This window comes from Bemisia tabaci, chromosome 10 (assembly GCF_918797505.1).
Source record: "Bemisia tabaci chromosome 10, PGI_BMITA_v3".
Taxonomy (NCBI): domain Eukaryota; kingdom Metazoa; phylum Arthropoda; class Insecta; order Hemiptera; family Aleyrodidae; genus Bemisia; species Bemisia tabaci.
This window is the reverse complement of record NC_092802.1, coordinates 32003375-32027508: the sequence shown is the minus strand read 5'-3', so window position 1 is coordinate 32027508 and position 24134 is coordinate 32003375. Positions and strand designations below refer to the sequence as shown.

Below are 24134 nucleotides of genomic sequence, written 5' to 3'. Positions count from 1 at the left end.
TCCGAATTTAATACATCCTCACAAACACACAAATCAGCGGGCTGATTATTGATATTGATAGACAAAAAAATAGACAAAGAAGACGTAGAGAAAATCGACCGATCTCAATTGTTGAGACGAATGATTCTAACAGACTAAGGTGGAAAATGGTGGAATGGCCATAGGGTTTCTTGGGGGTTGCCATTAGTTACTCTATTTTTTACCTCCTTTGTCCATTGCAGCCTTTCGCCTCACCAATAGGATCGCTCAATTTTCTCTTTATCTATCAATTTCAATAATCAGACCGCAGATGCAACTGATGCATGTATATAGTCTTGGGACCCGAGTCAAGTAGACTAGATTAAAGTATTTTCTGAAACAAGTGGAGAAACCCTTGATGAAATGCCTAGCTGAAAGCCAACTTTACGCAGATTCTAAACCTTCAATCGTATGTTCAATCATAGGAGATACATCAACGTTAAAGTTCCATCTGGAATAGATTTTCCCGTCCAACCCACCACAGGTATCGGCTCCCCGTCCTCTGCAACCATCCGAATGACCTTTTATCACCATTGCAACGAGATATATCGTCGATCCGTCTCAACCTGGGAGCATTTTTATTTTTTGCATGAATAATTACATCGTTGAGGCGATGTTGCCAAAAAGCCGCAAAAAAAGGCATCGGGCCGAACCTACGTGAAAATCAGGCCATTTTCACTGCATTCTGGTGCATGTAGATCCGCTTATCGCAATTATTGTGAGACTCCTCGCCCACGGATAATGTGAAGAAACGGTCAGTTCCAGACACTCAGCAGCACCGCGTAAGTGCAACAGAAACCGGCCGCTTTTACGCTTTTTTGCATTAGGACGAGGGAAAAATGGGAAAAACAACTGAAAGAAAACTCCCGGTAATTAATTAGTATTATCTCGAGAAAAAGCAAATGAGCGGCTAATTTTACGCGGTTGACTCGTTGTTTTCCCTAATCGTTCCGTAGCGCAGTTACGAAAATTGGAAATAGATAACATGGCAACGTCGCTAATTAATCGCGCTCTTCTTGACGTAATTGTGAAATAATAGGCGTTATTGGGTATTTTTTTCTCGCTGCAATGAAGCGCCTTCTGATAGGATGCGAGAAAGTTATGGCAGTCTCACCTTGGTGTTTAAATCAGCAAGTAGGTGAACTTTGTGTGTGCGATCAGAGCGCAAAAAAGGGTCGGTCGTCATGTTATCGCAATCGAGACGGCGGACATTAATTTCCTTTTCGTAATTAATTGTTATCTGCACTCATTTAATTATTTCGGCGACGATTAGTTCGGTATCGACGCTTTTCTGGAGGGCCAAACGCCTCGGTTTGCAAAACTCAACTTTCAATTCGGTGAACAGAAGCTTCAGTTCTACGAACCAAGGATTCAGTTCAGTAATCTGAAACGGAACGTGATCCATAGGTATCAAGTGGAGTTGAACCGAGACATCGACTTCCAGAGCTGAATCTTCAGTTCACCGAACTAAAAATAAAATTTACAATTTTTGTAGTAATAAATCATTGTAATCCCTTTCAACGACCCATTTTCAAAGTTATAGTCACCCCCTCTTCTATCCGCGTATTTCAGCGAAATATCTCCAAAAACCCCCGAATTTTTCTCAATCATGTTTTCGCAGCGTTCTCTTGATTATTTTAAAATCGGGAAGGGGGGCTTCCAGCTAGCGTTACCTAATTAGAAGAGGGGGGTGTATAGGGCTGCGTTACAGTGGGGAGATGGGGGGTCAAAAATCGGAAAACGTGCGTCGCGTAAGAGCTCAATGACCTAACCTCCAAATTACCGACATGTCCGCACGCCCTCCTTATAAAGTTACTCTAGTCTGCCGTGATAGCGAGGAGAGCAGTAAGTGCAAAAATGAAGTTTTGAGAAAATGGGCCCAGAAGCTTCTGAGTGGAACATTATATTGAAAAAAACCTCCGTTCTTAGTCAAATCGCAACTAATCATTCGATAAACTCTTAGAAATCATTTAGGGGATTAAAAGTCGACCGATTATATTTGAAAGTACATGAAAAAGGTAAAATTCAGTTTCATGTTAGGTTAGTTTTGGCAAGACAGCAGTACGTGCTATCTTCTGCGTGCTTTTGTGGTAGCGTGTTGGACACACAACAAACACATTTTCAGGTTCGAAATCGGCAGATGAGGGCGGCATTCCTCTTGAAAGCACTGTTTTCATTGGCTCTCACGCACCTACGGCTGTTTTGAAAAAAACTACGTCATTTTTTGTGCACTTACGGCTTTTTCATACCTCCCGTTTGCATTAATTTAGGATGAATTTTGCTGTTTTAACTGCCTCAGTAATTTCATCTGAAAGAGTTTAGACGAATTTTGAGGAAATCTCGATTTCGAAAATTTTTCACTTACCTATACCACTGAAAAAAAAAGTTCGGTAAATCCGAACTAGTTAGGATCACATGAAACTAGGTTTTGTTCGGTACACACAACCGAATTATTCGCTCTGTTCAACCGAATTGTTTGGTTTGTGCGACCGAACCATTATAAATTCTTACAGTTCGGTTCAGTGGACCGAACAGTCGGCTGAGCAGACCGAACAGTTCGGCTGAGCAGACCGAACAGTTCGGCTGAGCAGACCAAATAGTTCGGCTGAGCAAACCGAACAGTTCGGCTGAGCAGACCGAATAATTCGGTCGTGTGTAACGAACAAAATCGTGGTTCCGTATGATCCTAACCAGTTCGGATTTACCGAACTTTTTTTTTCAGTGACGGCTCTCTTCGCTATCACGGCAGTAGTAGCTACCCAACTCTGACGTCACTTCGAATCAACCCTATCACGATGCGTGGGCCTACTTTCCGTCGCAAAAGTTCGACGGGAGATCATCCCGCAGGCTCGGCGGGAGGACACGACCGGGAGGGTTGGGTGGGGGGGGGGGGGGCTCACGGCATCCGCAGGGGGCGGGGGGTCAATTGACGGGCGATGCTACGCTGGCGCAACGATTCAATTGATTCTCGGAAATGAACTGGTGAACTTAATCTTGGGCAATAACGCACATCGTGACATTATGATTGACGGCGCGGCGGCGGACATTGTAGCCGCGGTTGGCGACTTGACCACTCACAGGGTGAGCCGATCGATTTCCGAGCCGATCGAATTGTGGTCGCTTCGCGCGGCGGAACGAACCATCCCGAGAGATCGGTCGTTAAATTTACGACTCAAATTGAAAATTTTGATGTTCATTTCGTTACAGTGTATATTTATAGGGATGTATTCGTTGGCATTAAATTGAATATAAACTTTAGACTTCCATCTTTGTTAATAGGACGTATTTCTATTTAGCTGAAGTATGTGCGGGTGGGAAATACGGGGTGTGCTCGTTAGCTCTCGGACGGTTAGAATGAATGGGAATCACAAAGCGCCAGTGACGTCATCGGCAACGAAGCCGCCGCACAGTGAATCGAGTCGATAGGAGAGGTCGGACAAAATTTGGAGACTTTAAACGCTTATAACTACGTTTATACAAAACTTTAAGGTTTCAGAAGTAGCGCCATTGGTTTCCTCGTGAAATTTTCTTCCGGAAGCACCCCTTGAAATATAAAATGAGACGAAATAAACATCAAAATGTGCACTTTGAGTAAAAATTTCATGTCCGACCTCCCTACTTGGCTCGATCGCGCCGCTGCGGTCTTCCGTGGTGGTCTTCAACTCATGAGCCCTGTCCACAAGGCTTTTTTGCCATGCCCAAGGCTCATGAGCCCATCATCAAGTTGGCACATGGTTCCGTTTGGTGAATTTAAAATCCCACTTTTCCAATTCTTCAAATGGAATCAAGCAGCCCACTTTTACATTGTTCCTTATCCAGCTCACCATGAGCATACCCCATCTTTCCCACTTGCACAAAGTATAGTTCTGTTTCGTAGAAATAGTCCAATACTAAAGTACCTATGCAGGGAGAGAACAAACATGTCGGTACACTTGAGGTTAGATCATGGAGATCGATAGATAAAGCACAAAAACATAGCCCAAATATACGAATAAAGAAGGAGATTTAATTAATATATGTGGGTGAACGAGGCTGAAAAATTATTGAAACACTAAAAGGCAGGACGTTTCGAGCTGTCACCAGCTCATTTTCAGCTGCAAACACACATAAAAATAAGTAAAAAATTGAGTGGCGACCTGACCCCAGCCGTTATCACTTAACCACTCTAACGGCTAGGGTCAGGTCGCCACTCAATTTTTTACTTGTTTTTAGGTGTTTTTGCAGCTGAAAATGAGCGGGCGACAGCTCGAAACGTCCTGCTTTTTAGTGTTTCAATAATTTTTTAGCCTTGTTTACCCATATTTTAATTAAATCTTCTTCTTTATCATGGATATCTTAGGTTCCAATCAGGCAGCCAACCTATGAATTCACGTATTTAGGGTGATTTATTGTTACAATCGTTGTGAGGTCTTAAATAGGCTGGCTCTGGCAGACCGATTGCTGCAATACTGAGGAAGACTAAACGACAGATCAACCTACACTGGAAGTAACCATAGACCGAAAAATCGAGAAAATTTTGCTCAAATTTTAGTTTTAATTTAAAGTTTTGGCATAACACGGATTTATTAGTCTTACGCCGTTTCCGCTGTTAAGCACATTTCAGCTCTTTCTTTCCACATAATTTATTTTGTAGTTTTATATAAAGTCTCATCTTCATTCAGTACAGCTGGTAGGTGATATAATACAAGCGAATAAAACCAATTTTTCAATTTAACCTAAGTCTGCTTGGGTCCTTCGCCATTTTTGGGCTGTAGGCAGCTGAGGTGCCCGAGCTAATCAAAAATTAATCATCCCACCTTTTCGATTAATTTCCTTTTTATTCCGATTGATGCGGCGGGGGGCCTAAACCTTGGCGGCCAGATCGATTCTGCGAAAAAGGATGGTGGCATGCTGTTAAGCTTGACTAACATTAGTAGTTGACGGATGAATCAGCTAAACGCCTGTCTGGCGGATTCCTGGGCCATGAATTTAGGTGATTTCTCGGAAACTCCTTCGGGTTAGTTAGATGCTGCCGAAATGTCAATATCTTACTCGTTTGCACGGTGAAACATTTTAGGGAGTTGACAAATATCAGGTAGCAGCTCGCACTCATTGTGGCACGACAGAATTGCTGGGAATCAATTTGCTGGGGAGATTTTAACCGTTTTCATCTAGAATGGAATTGAGGAGTTCGATGCAAAAATGGCCCGAGCAGTAAAATCGCTGTTGCACAAAACAGCGATTGAATATTTCAATGTGGTATACCAAGTTGTTACACCATCAGGTATAGCATTGGCTGAGGTAAAAAAAAATTAGTTATATCCTCAAATTAAGTTGGCTCGATTGAAATACAGGAATTGTTGGGAATGAGAAATTACAGAAATACGAAAGGTTTACTTTTGACGATTTTGCATAAAACAACTGATTTATAAGGACATCCTGTGTCTAAATACCTAATATCTAAGCCTTTTCGCATAGAATCTATTTTAACATATGCGGGATGCATATGCGGGTTTCTAAGAAAATAGAAAAAAAATTGAATTTTTTAAAAGAGAAATGTATGAAAAAATTTATAATTTTTCGACGTAATAATGACAATATGTTTAGTTCGAAAAATTGTTCGCCGCTCCGGCCATTTTTGCAACTCACTCCTCAGTTACTTGTTAAAGTTACTCAATATTAAACCCGCAGACACTGGTGTGTTCATGACAAGTTGACCAGCTCGGCTATTCTCAGTAATTAGGGAATCCCAAACCAAGCTTGCCAAAAACTAGTTTTATCCAGATAGCCTGCCATATCGGTTCAGAACCAACAAGGATTGTCGTGATAAACTCGCAAAAATGTGAGCCGCGAAGTTAAATGGGCTCCGGCCGGATCGAGTGCGATTTGATGCTCTAATGAGGAAAAATTACTCAGCGGGGAAAAATTTCATTCAAAGTAGTCAAGAAAGTAAAACATGTACGGCAGCAATTAAAATTCTCGGCAAAATTGCCGAGACTGGAAACCTGTACCTATAAGCTAGAGGTAACAAATCGATGGCTAAGTGTGACACCACGTATCTCCATTGCGGTATTTTCAAAATCTCAGTTCCTAGCTTATTTTTTCGAAGGGGAACAAGTCAATTATTGTACAGCGTGAAATTTATGCAGAATAATCAGCTAAGAGGATAAATTGAGGATGTTTTCAAGGAAGGTCTTAATTTTTAGCCATCAATATTAAAATCTCAATCATTTTCACTTTGAAACTTGATTAAGGACTGATACGTGAAAGACACAATACACCTAAAAAGACATATTTTGACATTGCGTTTGAATAACCACACTGAAAAAATGGTATGCTGTTTTAGCATCTAGGATATCAAAAATGTGTCTGGTGATGTGAAGATGCTGCCTGCCTTGATTGCCTACTCAGTTGAATTTGCACTCACAGGATGTTAAGTTTACTGGCGGGGGCAGTAAAGGTAGTATCTTGGGATCACCAGAAACATTTTTGACATCCTAGATGCTAAAAAAACATATTAATTTCAGTGCAATCATAAAAAATTCTCACATTTTTATTGAATTTTAAATTATACTCGTGCTTACGCTTGTTTTCCTTCAAATAATTCTTGAAGTGGTAATTCGTTTAAAACATTCTGCCCTAAAAATTATAAATTTTCTAAAATTTTTCGTTTACAACATTTCATACTTACAGAGGATATTCAGTAAAGAAATTGCAGCAAAATATATGCATATGTTATCCTCATAGTAGATGAAACGTAAACAGATATTTTGAGACACCACAACCGAAAAATGCTCTACACGCGACCAGTGCCTTACCCAGCATTGAAAGAAAAGCCTCTTGGATCCTGAGTTTAGACTCTTGAAAATTTTGACAAGAAAATATACTCTTGATTCAATCGGATTTTTTCTAAATCAAAAGGAAATCCGCTTAAATTAAGAGACTTGGCTCTCGATTCAAGCAAAAATCCGATTGAATCGAGGATTTTTACTGTCAAGTTTTTTAAAAGTCTGGACTCTGGATCCAACAGACTCTTTTCTATGGAGCGCCTCAATTAAATGCTTCACGTGGACAAAATGTTTTCGGAAAGTGAAATAATGACGCAAAGTCAAGTTATTCCATATAATAATCTGGGAATATTATTACCTGAAATATCATCAAGTGCACAAACAGTAGAGCATGCAGACTGCGAAAAGTTAAATTTTTTAACCCGCGTTTAAGTCTCTTGAAACGCACGTCTCTAAAACTTGGAACAGAATAATTGTCAACATTCAATCTCAATATTTTCCTCTTTACTCTGAGCTGGATTTTAATTATTTTCAATTTAAATCCCCGCAAAGTGATTTTAATACTCCTATCAGGGTAATCTATGAATGAAATTTCGGTTATTCATTTGGAAGTTTAAATTGATATATCTATGCGTGACAAGACAGTGCAGTGTTATGACATTTATCAAAGCATTTCTTTGATTTGCTCTTTTTTTAACGTACTAAATCTAATTACTCTTTTAGTAAAATTTAATGTCTCGAATTAATTTCAAATTATCGAAATGGTGTTTGCGCCACGGAGAACAAAAATTGTTGCTCTTACAGTACTCATTGTGGATTTCAGGGGTTTTCCTTGTCTTCGTTACGATTTACTTTTGTGTCAAAAACTAATCCGGCCCTGGTCATATTGCTACGTTTTTAATGTGACCAAAATGATATTGTAATTAAACACACTGAAAAAAATATGGTAGATTTTATCATACTCTGACACAGTGATCCGAGTATGCTAATAGACACTAGACTCTTCTATGATAGCATTTACCATACTCTGGTAAGTCGGAGTTCTGGAAAAATACTGCTATAATTCTATTATTTTCACAAAATAATATCACCGTATAAAAAATCAAGTAGACTTAAAGTAGATTTGACCATACTTTTTTCAGTGTACTTTAAAGTAGATGGGACCGAGAATCTACCATGAGCATTTTCAGAACAACGATTCTTTTTTCACCGAGACTTTCATCCGACATAATTGAACTCCACTTCAGCATGTAAATTACCTACCCGAAATTTTGATTTCGCCATGAACCGAGCGCGTGTAGATTTTACTCCGATTCCAGCCATCAAATGAGCTAGATTAAGTGACAAAAATATTCCTTCCCAGTCCGGCACGCAGGAAGAGCGTGCCGCCATCCGCAATTGAATTCTAGAAAAAGAACATGTCCAATTTGAGATGAGCCTCGATATGAATAAAAACCCTATCGTTTTGAGGCTAATATGAAATCGGGCATGTTTCCTTCCAGAAACACCTGATTCAATTTTCAGACGACGGAGGCGACTCATGTAAGTCAACGACATGATTGTGAATTATTAGACTTCCTACTCTAATAATCGTTACGCTTCCTGGTTGAGTTGATTTCGACTTCGGTTACCTACCGTCGAAATGGAGACAAAGTAGGGAGGAAGGGATCGCAACAAGTCTGCTTTTTCTCGTAGGATAATGTATAATTAATTCATTATAGGAGGGAAAGGAGGAAAAAGATCTCGAATTAACTTGTTTATTTCGAAAACGGAAAAATAGGAATGAATCGCAGCTTCGCGTCTGTAAATGAAGGAGGTATCGTTTGGACCGCGTTAAGCAGGTGGAATCAAGTCACATCAGTTATTGCCATATTTTATCGGACAATTCATTTTTTTTGTAAAAGAATGGTTGTAACTTTATTTTTTTTGTTGATAAATTCAGTGAATTTTCCTCACGCCACACAGTGGATTGAGTCGATAGGAGACGTCGGACAAAATTTGGAAACTTTAAGAGTTTACAACTCTGTTTATACAAAACTTTGAGGTTCTAAAAGTGGTTTCATTGGCTTCCTCGTAAAGTTTTTCTCTAGAGGCTCCCCTTAAAATTTAAAATACGACAAAGTAAACATACAAATTTGCATTTTTAGTCAAAAATTTCATGTCCGACCTCTCTGTTTGACTCGATTCACTTTGCGCCACAGCGGAAATTCCCTGAAATCCTTAAAACAATTTACACAATATACCGTTCTCATAGAAAATTTAAGTCGTCTGATGAAATTAGACAATGGACCATTAGACAAGGTACGAATTTAAGCAATCTGATACATGTTTCTTAACCAGAACTTCACGTAGAACACAATTCACACTACGAAAATTACCGAAATCAACTTCTAACGAAGATATTAACGTTTTTATTTCACATTGGGTACGAGGAATTTGAACTGCCCGCTCACAAGAAACTCAAAGCTACGTGAGTCAAATCGCGCACTACAACGGTTTCAGCAAGCTTCTCAATCGAGCAATGTTCATTTTCCACCATGTGTTGTTCAAACTATTGGTAATCTGCTATAGCTGAGCCAAAGTGTCAAGATTGAAGTTGAAGATTTTTACATCGCAGAGACTGTCATGATATAACGTTTAGCGCGCGATGTGAGTCACGTAGAGCATTGAGTTTTCATGAGCGGGTGGTTTGAATTCACGCATCAAGAATCAGTAAATATCTTCGTCAGGAGTTGATTTGGGTAATTTTCGTTGTGCGTATCGTGTTTTACGTGGAATTTTGGTTGAGAAACATGTATCAGAATGCTGAAATTCGTACCTTGTCTAGTGGTCCATTGCTGTTGTAACCGAGCACTTTCTTCTCTTCTTGATGCGATTAATTTAATTAAGTGGAAGACGGAAGGTAAAAATTACTTAGCGTATATCTCTTGGCCCAAAAAACTGTTCAAACTGATGATGCGGGGGAAGTGCATGTTTGGTGCGATTTTTTCTCGAAAAATTTACTATAAACAACTTTAGTCCAAGACTATCAATATAAATAATGACATTTTGACGGTGAAACTACCAGACGACGTATCTCATTTACGGTTTCTAAAAATCTCCTCTCTCATTCTATTTTTCTGAGGAACAACAACTCAACATTACTTCTTGAGGTTTTCACAGAGTTTACTTCGCACATTGAAGAAAAATTACGGAAGCTCTCAAGAATTGACGTTGAGCAGTTTCCTATTAAAAATAACGTATAACAGGGAGTCTGCAGCGTTGCGAACCAAGATGCGTGGTCTGGTAGCTTCACCGTTGATGCTCCTTGAAAAAAGTCAGTGAGTGGGCTTATGTTTCCGCCTGAATTTCCTAGATCAAATGCCAGATGCGTTATTATGAGCTTCCGGGTAATTTTCTAATTTTGAACGCATTTTTATAGAAATAGGTCACCCCTCCCCCACCCCCTCCTCGCTCCTTGGCTCCTTTACCCTCTCACGTTGGCAATATTAATTTTCCTCAATTTAAAAGTTTGAAAAAACATAGATTGTAAATGAAACAACTTGCTTTATAATGAACTTTAATGGATGAGGCACTAAGTTGCCAACTTTCAAGAATATTCAACTTACAACACAGTCCAAATAATTGACAACTTTATCAATTTGTAATATTTCATCGGAGGATTTTGTCTAACAGTAGTGAAACTGTCAGATCACGGATCATAACTGCTGGTGTTAGAACATTTCTTCATAATTTCCAGAGAATGTTAAGAGAACGAGGAAAAATCATACGAAATTCTGTGCAAAAATGATAAACTTCGGATTTCTCTATCGGCAGAACTGCAAAAAGGTGTATCTCATCTCCGGTGTTGCCAAATCTCCACTGGCATTTTATTTAATCAAAAGAGAAAAAACCAACATCATAACTTGGAATTTTCACACATGCGAAGAAAAATCAATGACGTTAAGTATGTTGGTTCATTTATGAAATCAATTTTCACAGGAAATCCGCAGCGGTACGCTTATGTGTTTTTGCGGTTTCACTTGAAATGTGAAGGGTGCAAATGGAGATATGTGGTTTGGCACTTTCGCCGTCGATATATACATTGGTACAGATGTATCATCACCGGGACAGGGCCGGATTAAGGGGGTGGCTACATAGGCCGCGGCCCATGGCGGCAAATCTAAGGGGCGGCAAAAATTTACAATTTTTTAAAGTGTAGGTATAAAAAAAAAATCGGATTTATTAAAACAAAATTACAAACGAGAAAAGGCGACAAAATCTCTCGTTACCTGAGAGTATATTAATTTCTAATTTTGTCGTCTCTTAGTGATACAAGAGACAGCACCCTCAATAAGTCGAGTTACGAGAGAAACCAAACACGCAATTTAACCTAGAACGGCGCGACCTAGAGAGAAATGATAACGAGGACTTGAGATGAAAAAGAGAAGCCCTCGCCGCGGCGATCGGCATGTAACACATATTAGCGCCTACAAGACTGCACGAATACTTCACGCATTGCATCAAACACAGTGCGGTCATTGCGGTAAGCGTGGAACGGATTTCGCCTACAAGAATGCATGAATACTTCACGCATTGCGCCAAACACAGTGCGGTCAGCGTGACGCGTAGCGCCTACAAGACTGCATGAGTACTTCACGCATTGCGTCCACCACGGTGCGGTCCACGCGGCGCGGCGGCGGAAGTTAAAATCATTGAACCACATTTGTGTTTGTTCTTTCATAATTTTTTCGTTCATTACTTATGAATGGAAGGTCTTGTCCACACAGAGATAGGTTTACGGAACTTAACTTTCTCGCAAAATTCCGTGAACTTTTGCTAGTAGTGTTGACAGGGCTTTCCCAAAAAATGTGTTCAACACGAATAAATGCGTCTTATGCACCCCTCCCCCGCTGGCACGTTCAACTGATGGTTTTTATCGAGTTTCAAAACAAATGAGAAGGGGGCGGCAAAATATAGGCGGCCCATGGGCGGCAAGTAGGTGAATCCGGCCCTGTGGTGCGCATACGAAACTGGAATTCTTCGCTCTTTGAATTCTACCGCGCTAAGAAAATACGCCGTATGAGCATTCAAACGTTGCCGTATTTCTCCCAATAAAACACGAGATTACTGAAAAAGTTTTGAATATTTTTCTCCCGATTTTTCAGACAATTTTCACCGCAATTTCATCCAAAATTTATGAAAGTTTTTAAGAAAAATGGACCACGTTAAGCTGAAAGGAACCAAACCACATCAGCAATGCCAAATTGAGCAATTGCATTTTTTATTTAAAAACGGCTCTGCTGATTTTTGTGCAAATAAATTGAAGAAATTCCTGCATAGTGCGAAGCAAATTCCTTAAAATTCTCAAAGGAACCCGTCCGGATGTTCTTTTGTAAAAATTCGAAATGCCCAGTTAAATTTGGCAATAGCTGATGTGGCTTGGTTCCTTCCTGCTAAACGCGGTCCAAATATTCAGAACTTTCCTCAGAAATAAATGTGGGGGGGGGGGGGAGTAGTTGGCAATTATCGAATGTTCATACGACGTTTTTCCACAGCACAGAAGAATTGTCTAGTGATTACCATACGCGAGTCTCCTCAGAAACTTAGGCAGGAATCGTGAAACCAGTCGTTCCGCGAATCAATCTAACGCGAACAATCTGCGCTGGGTTAGAAATCGTGTTTTTGTGGCATGACCGGAAATCTATGACTTTCGTTTTCCTCGATCTCCGAGAATATACAGGGTGCCTGGAAATTCGTCAAACTCTCTGCTAACTTTTGATCGGAACAAGTTAGAGACTTGAAATTTTATTGTGCTCCAGGTACGAGGGCGACTTTATTTAGGATCCTCCAAAAATGGGGGATCAACGCGGATAGGGAGACGCGGACCTGAACTCCTCTTGTTTTAAAGGCCATCCTTCTCCCCTCTCTTGATACGTCATCACAAAGATTGCAAAATTTTGGTTCAAACCGCAAGTCTTCACCTATCATCGCTCTAAAATGGTGACTATCAAAGTTATAAAAATGTGAACTATTGAGCTTCTCTTTCCACATCAGTAAGAGGATTGCATTTTGCAAAAAGGAATCAAGAGTATTCCATCGTTGCTAGTGTTATGTTAATTTATATTCTTGGCAATAAAATGAGATTTGAAAAGGTAATTTTCGTCTTGAATTGATAGTTTATTGGGAATAAAGATAAAACTTGTTCAGATGATCAGTTTATATTTGCAAGGTAAAAAGAGTTGCACGATCTTAGAGGTATTGGAATACTCTTGGTTCCTTGTTGCAAAATGAAATCCAAGTAATAGATGGTGACCTCTACTTTTCGCTTTTCGCTAAAAAGCTTCTGCGTTTATTTTTCTACCGATAATGTATCTTTCAACGAGATTTTTCAAAAATGATATTTCAAACGAAGGGGAGCTGGCCTTGTGTTTCGGCGCACCATATTTTGCCCCCACTGAGTGGAACATCCATCATTGGCAAGAGAATAAAAGCTGCGGCTTCTCAGCGGACTGTGTAAGTTGCTGTCTACCGTATTCCCAAAATAAAACTTTGACTAGCCGCCATTGTGGATCGGTGATGGATACCGTGCGGATTGTGGATTGGTAGTAGTGGTGGTTCGCGGTTTGAATCAAAACTTTGAATTTTTATGATCTTTTTGTGTGTATCACAAGGAGGAGATTACTGTCTGAAAACAAATTAAGATCTGTGCCCTGATGGGTTCGATGAATTTTGCGGATGCTCCTCTAAGATGTGGAAGGTCCCAAAAGTAGTTCCTTTCGACGCAGAAGCACACTGGACAAAAATAAACACATTGGATCTAGAGTCCAGACTCTTAGAAATATCGACAAGAAAAAATACTATCTTGATTCAATCAGATTTAGGCTTAACTCAAGAACCAAGCCTCTTAATTTGAGCGGATTTCCTTTTGCTCTAAGCTTAAATCTGATCGATATAAGAGTATTTTCTCTTGTCAATGTTTTCAAGAGTCTGGACTCTAGATCCAATGTGTTTTTTTTTTCCCAGTGCACCCCCAAAATTTCAAGATTCTGACTTAATTCGATCAAAAGTCTGCATAGCAGGGTCGAAGACTTTCCTCATACCCTGTAATACATTATATAGTGTGGTGAGATAATTGACTCTGTGTGAATGCTGATTCTACGTTGAGATCGAAAGTAGACAGTGCTCGTGAGCCACGCATTTTCAAAAGACGCAGGGAAATTCGCACCAGTGGCACGGCGTGCTTCGCGATATATCGATTGATCTGCCATCTACACCCATGGAAAAGGATCGATGAGCAATGAACACCTTAATAATCGATTATTTACCATAGCCTCAAATGGGAAAATATAGAAAATCGATCATTCACGCCTCACCACTGATTCGCACTCATGGAAGAATTCAAGGACAATTATTTTTCAATGATACAACTATTCGGCCCCTGAGGCCACGCTAGGAAGTATCTTTCTTCAATGCAGGCGTTTCTTATGCGTCGTCTCTTTTTGTCAAAAGTCAATCGAAGCAGGCGCATTTTTCTCTAATCTACGCATTGTTGATTGCATTTTTCAATGATACAACTATTCGGCCTCTGAGGTCACGCTAGGAAGTATCATTTCCTGATGAAGGCGTTTCTTGTGCGTCGTCTTTTTTTGTCAAAAATCAATCAAAGCAAGCGCATTTTTCTCTAATCTACGCGTTGTTGATTGCATTTTTAAATGATGCAACTATTCGTCCTTTGAGCCCACGCTGGGAAGTATCTTTTTCTGATGAAGGCGTTACCTATGCGTCGTATTTTTCATCGAGAAAGTATGTAACAAAACCGCATTACTTGTTGATCTACAGGCTGCTACTCTGTTGATTGGGTTTTTAGAGGATGCAACTATTCAACCTCCGAGGCAACGCTAGGAAGTATCTTTCCCCAATGAAGGCGTTTCTTAAGCATCGACACTCTCTGCCAAATAAACATTATGAGGCAATCGCTTTATTCAGTAATCTACTCTGCTACACTTAAATAACCTATATTAAATAATAATTGATTCTTGTCAGAGCACCTGACCCCTCTAAGAATCGATACATATCCATAGCTTTGAATGGAGAAAGACAATGTTGCCAATTTGCAGGATCCGCCAATGGCGACGGCACTATTTTTACAAGACCTTTTCTGAGTATTTTTAAAGTATAATTAACGAGAATTTAAATTGAAGTAAGAAAGTGTTAAAACAACGTTTAAAGATCTGCTTGTATCTTTTTAACACTCAAAACGCTTGAAAAATAAGTGAAAAAACAATGCTTAAATATCTTCCTTGTGTTTTAAATTCTAAAAAAAATAATCCTTTTTATTAAACTTTTTCGTCGCACACTTTGCCTCGCGCAAATTTCATTAAAAAATATCCGGAAAGAGTTTCCTGGAATATAATCGTTGCTATCTTTTTAAGAGTCTTCAAAAAGTCATTTTTAGAGGTCATTGGTTCTGGGGTCTCAGTTCAATTAGGAAATACTTGCTTTGTCCACCGTTTACATTAAAATCTGAGGAGAAAAATGTTTTTAGGGTGTTAATTTTCTTACACTGCCTAAGTGGCACATTCCGAGAACCTCGGAGAGAAATCGCGAGGATAGTCGCATGCGAATACCTCGCAAACTGAAAACTTTGAGAACACATTAAACAAATCCGAAACTTTCTTTCGAGTGCCGACTCAGATTGATCAATGTTCGGGGCAAGAAGTGGGAGTCAGAGTCAAGAAACGCAGGAAAGTTGAGACATTACAGGTTCAATATTCTTACCTCTTACCCTCTCCAAGACGATACTGCCGTGCTAAGGATAAACGCCGTATGAACATTCAAAAGTTGCCAAATTTTCTGAAATGAAAACATGTTTATTTTCAAAAAAAGTTACAAATATTTTCTCTTCACTGAAAAAAAATTCCCGGCGTTTTTACCAAGGTCCGTTGGTACCTTTACCATCTCACTTTTTTTTCAAATTATTGGTAATTTTACCAAAACTGACTAGTAAGCTTACCCAAAAACCGGTATTTTTACTGTTTTTTTTCAGGTAAGAATACCACTTTTATTGGTAATCAAGTCCCGGTAGTTTTGCCATTTTATCTCGGTAATTCTACCACAGTCGATAAAAAATATTGGCGTTTTTACCAAGGTCCAGTAAAATTACCGAGAAAGTTCAATAATTTTACCGAGATTTCTCGGTAAAATTACCAATTCCATAAATGGTAATTTTACCAAGAAAAAACTGGGATCAAATAGAACCCTGAATTCTTGGTAATTTTACCCTTTTCTTAGTAAACACACCGAGATTTTTTTTTCAGTGTTGAAGTTTTCAGTTAATTCAGATCCGATTGCGAATAAAATTTTCTTAAAAATTGGAGGACAAATTTTCGATCAATTCCCTAAAAATTCGAATTTTATCAAAGGAAATTTTGCAACTCTCAAATGTTCATACGGTGTTCTTCCTTAGCACGGAAGAATACTTGAACTGGCTCAAGGAGAGTTCTGCCGATCTAAGGGAGAACGCCGTATGAACATTCGAGGGTTGCCAAATTTCCTTTGATAAAATGTTTGTTTTTGAGGCAAGTTATAAATATTTTTTCTTGGAATTTTCAGGAATTTTAGGTGAAATTGCGAACAAAATTATATGAAAAATTGGGAGAAAAATGGACGTATTTCTACCAAACAGACCTATGTGGAGGTGAGAAATATGGGGTGTGCTCTAGAAAGCTGCATAAGAAGCAATGTAAAAGTGGGCGTGATTCCTTTTGAAGAATTGGAAAAGCGGGATTTTACATTCTATCAAACAGACCTATGTGCCAACTGAATGCGAGACTCATGAGCCGCGGGCATGGCAAGAGAGCGTTGTGGACAGGGCTCATGAGTTAAAGCGCCCCGAGGACGATCTCCCGAGGCTCCCCGCTTTTTCATTGCCGCTGACGTCACTGGCGCTTTATTATTCTCATTCACTCTTACGGCCAGAGAACTAACGAGCACACCCCATATTTCGCACCTTCACATAGGTCTGTTTGGTAGAAATACGTCCAAATATTCCTATGGTTACTAGGAAATTCGTGTTTTATCAAAGGATATTAGGCAACGCCTGAAGGTTCATACGGCGTTTTTCCTTCGCACGGCAGAGTTCGCGTCAAGGAAAGAAAGTTCAAGAGCAAAAACGACCAATTAAGTTCATGAGTACTCTCTTGTCTTCAGGATGGAAAGGGGATAGAAAATTGGATGAGGAGCAATGTCATACAGACGCGCTAAAATTATCGTTTCGAACGGGTCCAATTTTGACGGAATTTCCAAAACGGGGGTTCTTTGTCATAGGGTTTTAAAAAAAAAAAATCGGAGAAATTCCTAGGAGTCATATCTCACTCCATGCTCTCAGAAAATACATTTAAGAAAATCTGAGTTATTACTCTGCCTTGCTTAGGAAGAACGCCGTATATGAGCATTCAAGAGTTGCTAAATTTCCTTCGATAAAATGTTTATTTTTGAGGAAAATTATGAATATTTTTCCTTGAAATTTTCAGGAGTTTTAGATGAAAGTACAAACAAAATTACCTGAGATATAGGGAGACAAATATCCAGAAAATGTCCTGATAATTAGTGATTTGCCAGTAGAAATTTGGCAACGCCTGAAGGCTCATGCGGCGTTTTTCCTTAGCACGGCAGTACTGTGGACGGTCCCTCACACGAAGATCAAAAAAATGCTTGAATTCCTCTAGAGTACCTATACAGGGAAAGTACACTGTAACAACCTTTCAGCAATTTTAGAAGTTACGTCATGGAGCTTTCAGGGCCCAAAAGGGCAGGCAACCTATGAATTAGAATAATCTAGAATAACTTATTATGTTTTTTATGTTTCAACCGGTCGTTTGTAAAGCACACATCTGGCTAGTTTTTGCATAAATGTTACTCATTTTTGCGCAGGGACGCTCAATTATCATAGGTAAGCATAAGAGCCATCTGGGTTTGATATCAGTGGCGAGGCGCACTGAGAAAAAAAGTTCGGTAAATCCGAACTAGTTTGGATCATATGGAACCACGATTTTGTTCGGTACACACAACCGAATTATTCGGACTGTTCAACCGAATTGTTCGGTTTGTGCAACCAAACCATAATAAATTCTTACAGTTCGGTTCAGTGGACCGAAAAGTTCGGCTGAGCAGACCAAATAATTCGGTCGTGTGTACCGAACAAAATCTTGGTTCCATATGAAACAAACTAGTTCGGATTTACCGAACTTTTTTTCTCAGTGCGTGAATAATCGATTTTAGATACCTCCCTATTCGAAGCTGTGATAAAGAATCGATCATTAAGGTGTTCGTTGCGAACATCCATGTTTCGATCCTTTTCCATGGTTTAAATGGCAGATCAATCGATGTATCGCAAAGCACGCACTGTTTGATAATGGAGTCCAGAGATCGGCAGCTGCATTTTTCTAGTGCTTTTCGTGCTAGATGGTTGGCTGCCTTTATTGGTCCCATGAGCTTCACAATTTGACTTGTCAGTTCTCTCCCCATCTAGGTACTCTACTATGGAATTCTACATCATCTGCAATACACCATGGCGAGCTTCATGCGGCTTTCTAGAGCTTTTGCTCTAAGAATAAGTGTAGGGAGCGATAACAATTTACGAGATAAAACATGACCAATCAGACCATCGCAGAGGTAGAGAGAACCGCTGACGAGCGAAAAACGGACAGTGGCGTGGCGTGCTTTGCGATAAATCGATTGTTCTGCCATTTAAACGTATGGTAAAGAATCGATTATTGAGGCGTTTGCAGCGAACACCCTGTGTATCGATCGTTTTCCATAGGTTTAAACGGCGTAACAATCGATAAATCGCATTTCACACCACGCCACTGAAAACGGAGGCAACAAGTGGCCGCCCGCGAAGAGCGGGGAGAGAGAGGAAGGGGGGATAGGGACGGTCGCACAGCGCGTGTGTTATGCCAGTTGCAGATCCAAATATATAAGGCGCCCGCTATCCACTCTCGTGGTTGATCCCAGCAGCCGCCCTTGTTTGTTCGTTGTAAGGTAAGCGCTACAATATTTCGAACCGAATTTTTTTACGAGGATTGGCTTTTCTTGTTGTGCTGTTCCTTCGTTAACGCTGCGTTAGGATTTTACCGGGGTTTTAAAGTTTGCGTCGTCGGAAGAGGAATAAATTGATTCCTGCGGCCGGTTTCAAAATCGGATTTTTTTATCGTCCTCCCAGTGATCAAAATAATAACTGGACTCCGTAGTGTTTTTTTAACCATAAAAAATAATAATAATTATAGAAAGAATAATTCATCCCTTTTTCCATCTTCAGAAGAAACCATCCCCTTTAGATTTTTTGGTCCAGAAGTATTCTATCTTGCGATTTGTTTACGCTTAGCCGGTGAAGTTTGTCGTTCACGGTAATTTTTTCAATTTTCTTTTCTCTCTTATCTTAATGAATGCGTCATCGACTATCTTTTTTCAAAATTTTGAGATAATTTAATTTTTGGAGTGTAGTTTTGTTTTCTAGGAGTTTAATTCCTTAAAATATTCTCGTTGATTTTGAAGATAAAAAAATATTTATTTTTAGTTAGAGACGGGTATAAAAATAGTTTCAAGAGTGTTTAACAGTCCCAAAACTTTTAGGAAAATAGAAATTTATGAAATTTCAGATTTTCAATGTTATTGAGCATTCAAAATTTTGGAAGAATCGTGGTACATCTGAAAATCACTAAGTGATTACTTTTTTAAATCCACAGAAAGTTTGGAAAATGTGTTTCAATGTGATATTTAGACCGTAAAATGTAGAGGAAAATCAAATTTAATGGCGATTCTAAGGTACTGCATGATGTATCCTCATGTTCCAACGAATAAATAAACATACAAATGAAACACACACACCTTGTGTGACACACATGAATATACGTTGAGTCACGCAACTGAAATTCCTCGAAATTTAACTTTACGTTGCACTCGGTTTTATCGGTTCTTTCTTTCCTTTTCAATTTACCTAGTTCTCGTATAAAACTATATCTGCCGGATTCTTTCTGCTCTAAACTCATTTTTCGACAACAGAGTGAATGATTCACACGACAGATTTGCCCTCATACACTTGCACGAGCTTGTTATCAACTGAATTTTACGATAAATTAGACGCACGTGTATGTGCGCTCGTTACATTCAACACTTTCTGACGATTTATCACGTCTCTCGCGCAGAAAGAGGGTGCTAATAAGAGTAAAATTTGACGTATTTATGCCAAAAGGAAACATGTGCATAGGGATGCTAAAAGGAACTATAATCGACGCAAACCCTATGCACATGGTTCCTTTTGGCATAAATACGTCAAATTTTACTCTTATTAGCACCCTCTTACTGCGCGAGTTGTGTCGATAATAGTTCCTTTTAGCATACGTCCATTTGTCTTGAGAAATAGCAAAAGTTGACAAATGAGTTTTATTACTAAAGTATTAGAAAACGCCGTCAATAAGTAAATCAATATCTTCTTTACTTTTTAGTACTGAATTTATTTTAGGGTACAACACGAACACTACTGAGCATACACACTTCTTATGACATACACAATAAGTTTATAGAGATTTGATTCATTACATTGTTGCAAAATCCTGAACATAAGAAAATGAGAACCTAGCTATTCGTCCCGTGTATGATTTTTTTTCTAACGAGTCATGAGACAAAACAAAATTACCGGATCAAAAATAATAATGGTGATTCAGACCGCAGTAGCGCCTAGAGGTAGAGCTGCCCATTACTTCCAAAAGCTTGACTAGGTTTAACGTATACGGTGATTTTACAAATCGTGTACCATTAAAAATTTTACTCGAAAAAAAAATAGCCAAAAAATGTTCGACGAATTGAAAAGCTTGGAGGACAAGGCGCATAAGTGCAGTTTTTGCTATTCCGCGAAATACGTGGTTGAAGTCTCGAAATTACATAGATCCTTAAGGAGGAAAAAAAGTTCAAAGTGACTTTTTGAAGCTTGAAAATTGGAATTTTGGAGCAAATTCTTCACAGAATATGCATCAAGACTAGTTTTACATGAAATCATTCATATCTCAATTTTTTCAAAAACTGCCTTTATGTGCCTTATCCTTCAAACCCCTTAATGATAATTTTAAACTGTTTTTCTGAGTGTTTAAAAAGGTTTTTTTTAATGCGGTCGTTGTTATAACAGGAATGGACTCGGCTAGCACGGGAAATTCCATTTAAGACCTCAATCGGCACATGATATCAATGATAACTTTTTTCTCCCCGGGTAACGCTCGAAATATTTGATGACATAATATTTGATGATTGAAACAATTAAATTAGAGGTTTCAAACGGACGGAAATGACCAAGTTCGCCTCTGATCTTTTGTAACGCGCCTGAGATCACGTAACATCTAACGCACGCCACTGGAGTAGGTACTTTTACGTTATTGTCGGATTGGTGGAACAATTAAAGATGATTGAAATATTACCAGTAAGTTATCTTATGTCCCGGTTTTTCTTAAGTAATTCCTTGTCTTAAGCGATGTACGTCTCGGAAAAATTATTTCCTTTTTCAGGCCACAAAATTAATTTGACTAGCACTAAAACATTGCGCGCGTTCGAAATTGCAAAACACGTTAAAATATTAAAATCGAAAAAACAAAAATACTATATAATAAAATAAAAATACTACTAATAAAATAAAAATACTACTAATAAAATAAAAATACTACTAATAAAATAAAAATACTACTAATAAAACAAAAATACTACTAATAAAATAAAAATACTACTAATAAAATAAAAATACTACTAATAAAATAAAAATATTAAAATCGGGACGAAAAGATAACGTACAGGTAATAAGACCCAAACCTGGTAAAATGAAAAACCCATATATAATGATTGAAATAGTTCAACCAGTAAGCTATTCATATATTTTTGCCAGTGGCAAAGCGTGAATGATTGATCATCGATATTTCCCCGTTTGAAGCTATGGTGAAGAATCGATTATTTAGATGTTCGTTGCAAATACGGAATCTACCGATCTTTTTCTATAGGTTTAATTGGCAGATCAATCGATTCATCGCAAAGCACGCCATGCTACTGATTTTTGCAAAATTTTAAGTTTACATACTAGGAAGAATTACTAATAGCTGACCACAACGATTCTTACAGAAGAATTTTTAAAAACTCCTCAAAAATTATTAGAAATACTATTTCAAAAGTCCATTTTTTTATAATTAGGTTAATTTTACGTAAATAAGTCTTTAAATAACTGTTATTCTTTCAAATTTTTCTAAGATTTGTCCAAATAATCTAAATGTTTAAAAACTATTGTGGGACCTTAAAGAGTTTTTTTCAACACTTTTTTTAAACTATAATTCCAGTTTTCGTCACCTTTAGGATAAAAAAAAATTAAAACATTTTCAAAGCATCAATTACACCAGTACTTCAAGAGGTATTTTTTTATACAAATTCCTGAATTTCTTTAATTTTTTTTTATATCGACTTCGCTGGTGAAAAACTATGATACAGTATTCTAGAATTGCATTTAAAGAAGTATTATCCTCAGTATTCCAAGGCTTGGTATCCTGGGTTTATGCTTTCTGAGGGAAGAATTTATTTTTTTTTTTAAAGTAAAAATTTATTCAACACCTGATTTTCATACCAAAAATAAATTTTGCGTCAGGTAAGCAGAAACCCCGCTTTCGTGATGATCCGTTCATTCTAATGACTTGATTTGACGATGTAGGAAATATGTGTGAAAATATTATACATAAAAAACTAAAAAGTCTTTCTCCCGCTCAAATCTCACTAAAATTTACCAGTCTACAGTATTGATGTATGGTAATTCTGACTTTATCCAAAAGAAGGCGTAGCGAGTGTATATAATGTGTAAATTTTGACCTGTTTTACGTCGATTACGTTTAGGCATACATCAATTTTCCTCAAAATGTATTATATCTACAATGTGGCACCACTGGCTCGGGTAAATATTATCTCGTCTTTTTTCCCGTGCCTTATCGAAATGCGGGGTTTGTCGTGGGCTTGACCCCCTTGAACCGTTTGGTTCGGATCTAAGATTTATTGGATGGAAGCGTGGGATGTTCAAAAGTCGGGGAATCTAGAATCTTTTAGAATAATTTTTGACGAGACTGTCTCAAAGTCCTCGGAGCATGAATTCTGTAACAGATTTTTACTCTTGAGTGAAATTCGAGCGATCGGGTGGAATGAAGGAAATGTAGTTATTGGAAACCGATTCAAACATAAATGTGATTAAATCAATGGCGTGCGGTCCTGCTAAGCAAGGCAAGCACTGCTTGCCCAAAGATTTCAGAAAAAATAAAAAAATTTCACCTGTTACTTGTTTTAAATTTTAGCAAATAGTATTGATAAAGGGTGTTAAGTAAGTAAATTGCATTAATAACAGAAAGAGAGAGAAAGAGAAAGAGAGAGACAGATAAACGTATAGAGCAAAATTCGAGCGATCGGGTGGAATGAAGGAAATGTAGTTATTGGAAACCGATTCAAACATAAATGTGACTAAATCCACGTCAAAGGAACTTGAATCTCGAGGCATACAGTAAAACTGCACGTACACCGAAAATAAGTATGGCAAATTTTCGCAGAAGTATGGAATATTCTATCATGAGACTACCTAATTTTTTGGTACAGTGATGCTTTGGGGTAAAGATACAAAGACATCTGATAGAATTTACCATACTTTTGGTGGATGCGATTCGATTAACGGCTACCATCGAGTCTGTTGACGATTAGCATACTCATATCATCGTCGCTCAAACCATACTTTTTTTTCTCTGTGTACATAAATAAGTAAAATGAAACGCAATTTTTAATATTCAACCACACCATGATGGACCCTTAAACTATGGAATATAAAAGACTGAATTCTTGTGGCATTTTCAGGAGTCCCTCAAAGCTTAGTAAAGTTACAGTTCTCGAGTACAATTTATGTAACCATTACATAATGATCATAATGCCTTTTTACCATTGTCATCAATTCTCTTTCGCATAATATCTAGTCTAAAGGGTTGGGCCAAAAAAATGAAATTTGAGTGGTGGCATTATGTGGAGGGATGTTTTACGAATGGTTAAATTTTTTTCGGCACTTGTAAACAAGCCTGAATATTCGCATATCCAATGAAACGTTAGATACGTGTGAAATTTTCTGTTTTGCAGTTGAATAGTTTTGAGAAAAAAATACTTTACATTTCCATCTGTTCTGTTCAAGATTCAAAATTACCCAATTAAAATGTAATATTATTTCCCTCAAGAGCAAAAAAAAAAAAAAAAATTAAAACAACTCTCGCCACTTATTCTTTGGGAGCCACACGTCCTGGTATGGATAGCTATTCTTGCATAGGG

General features: G+C 38.3%; 1 protein-coding gene across 2 annotated transcripts in view; it reads left to right on the top strand.

The window, feature by feature from the left end:
- The window catches only part of ImpL2 (Ecdysone-inducible gene L2), an 85836-nt gene that overhangs the window by 13392 nt on the left and 48310 nt on the right, over positions 1 to 24134 (top strand). Inside the window, exon 1 of one of the 2 annotated variants that reach the window (XM_019053419.2) lies at positions 18748 to 18809. The exons of the other annotated variant lie outside the window; for it this stretch is intronic. The gene's annotated coding sequence lies outside the window, so the exon portion shown is untranslated. Of the gene's footprint in view, positions 1 to 18747; positions 18810 to 24134 lie in introns of those variants that run through there. 2 annotated transcript variants of the gene reach the window in all.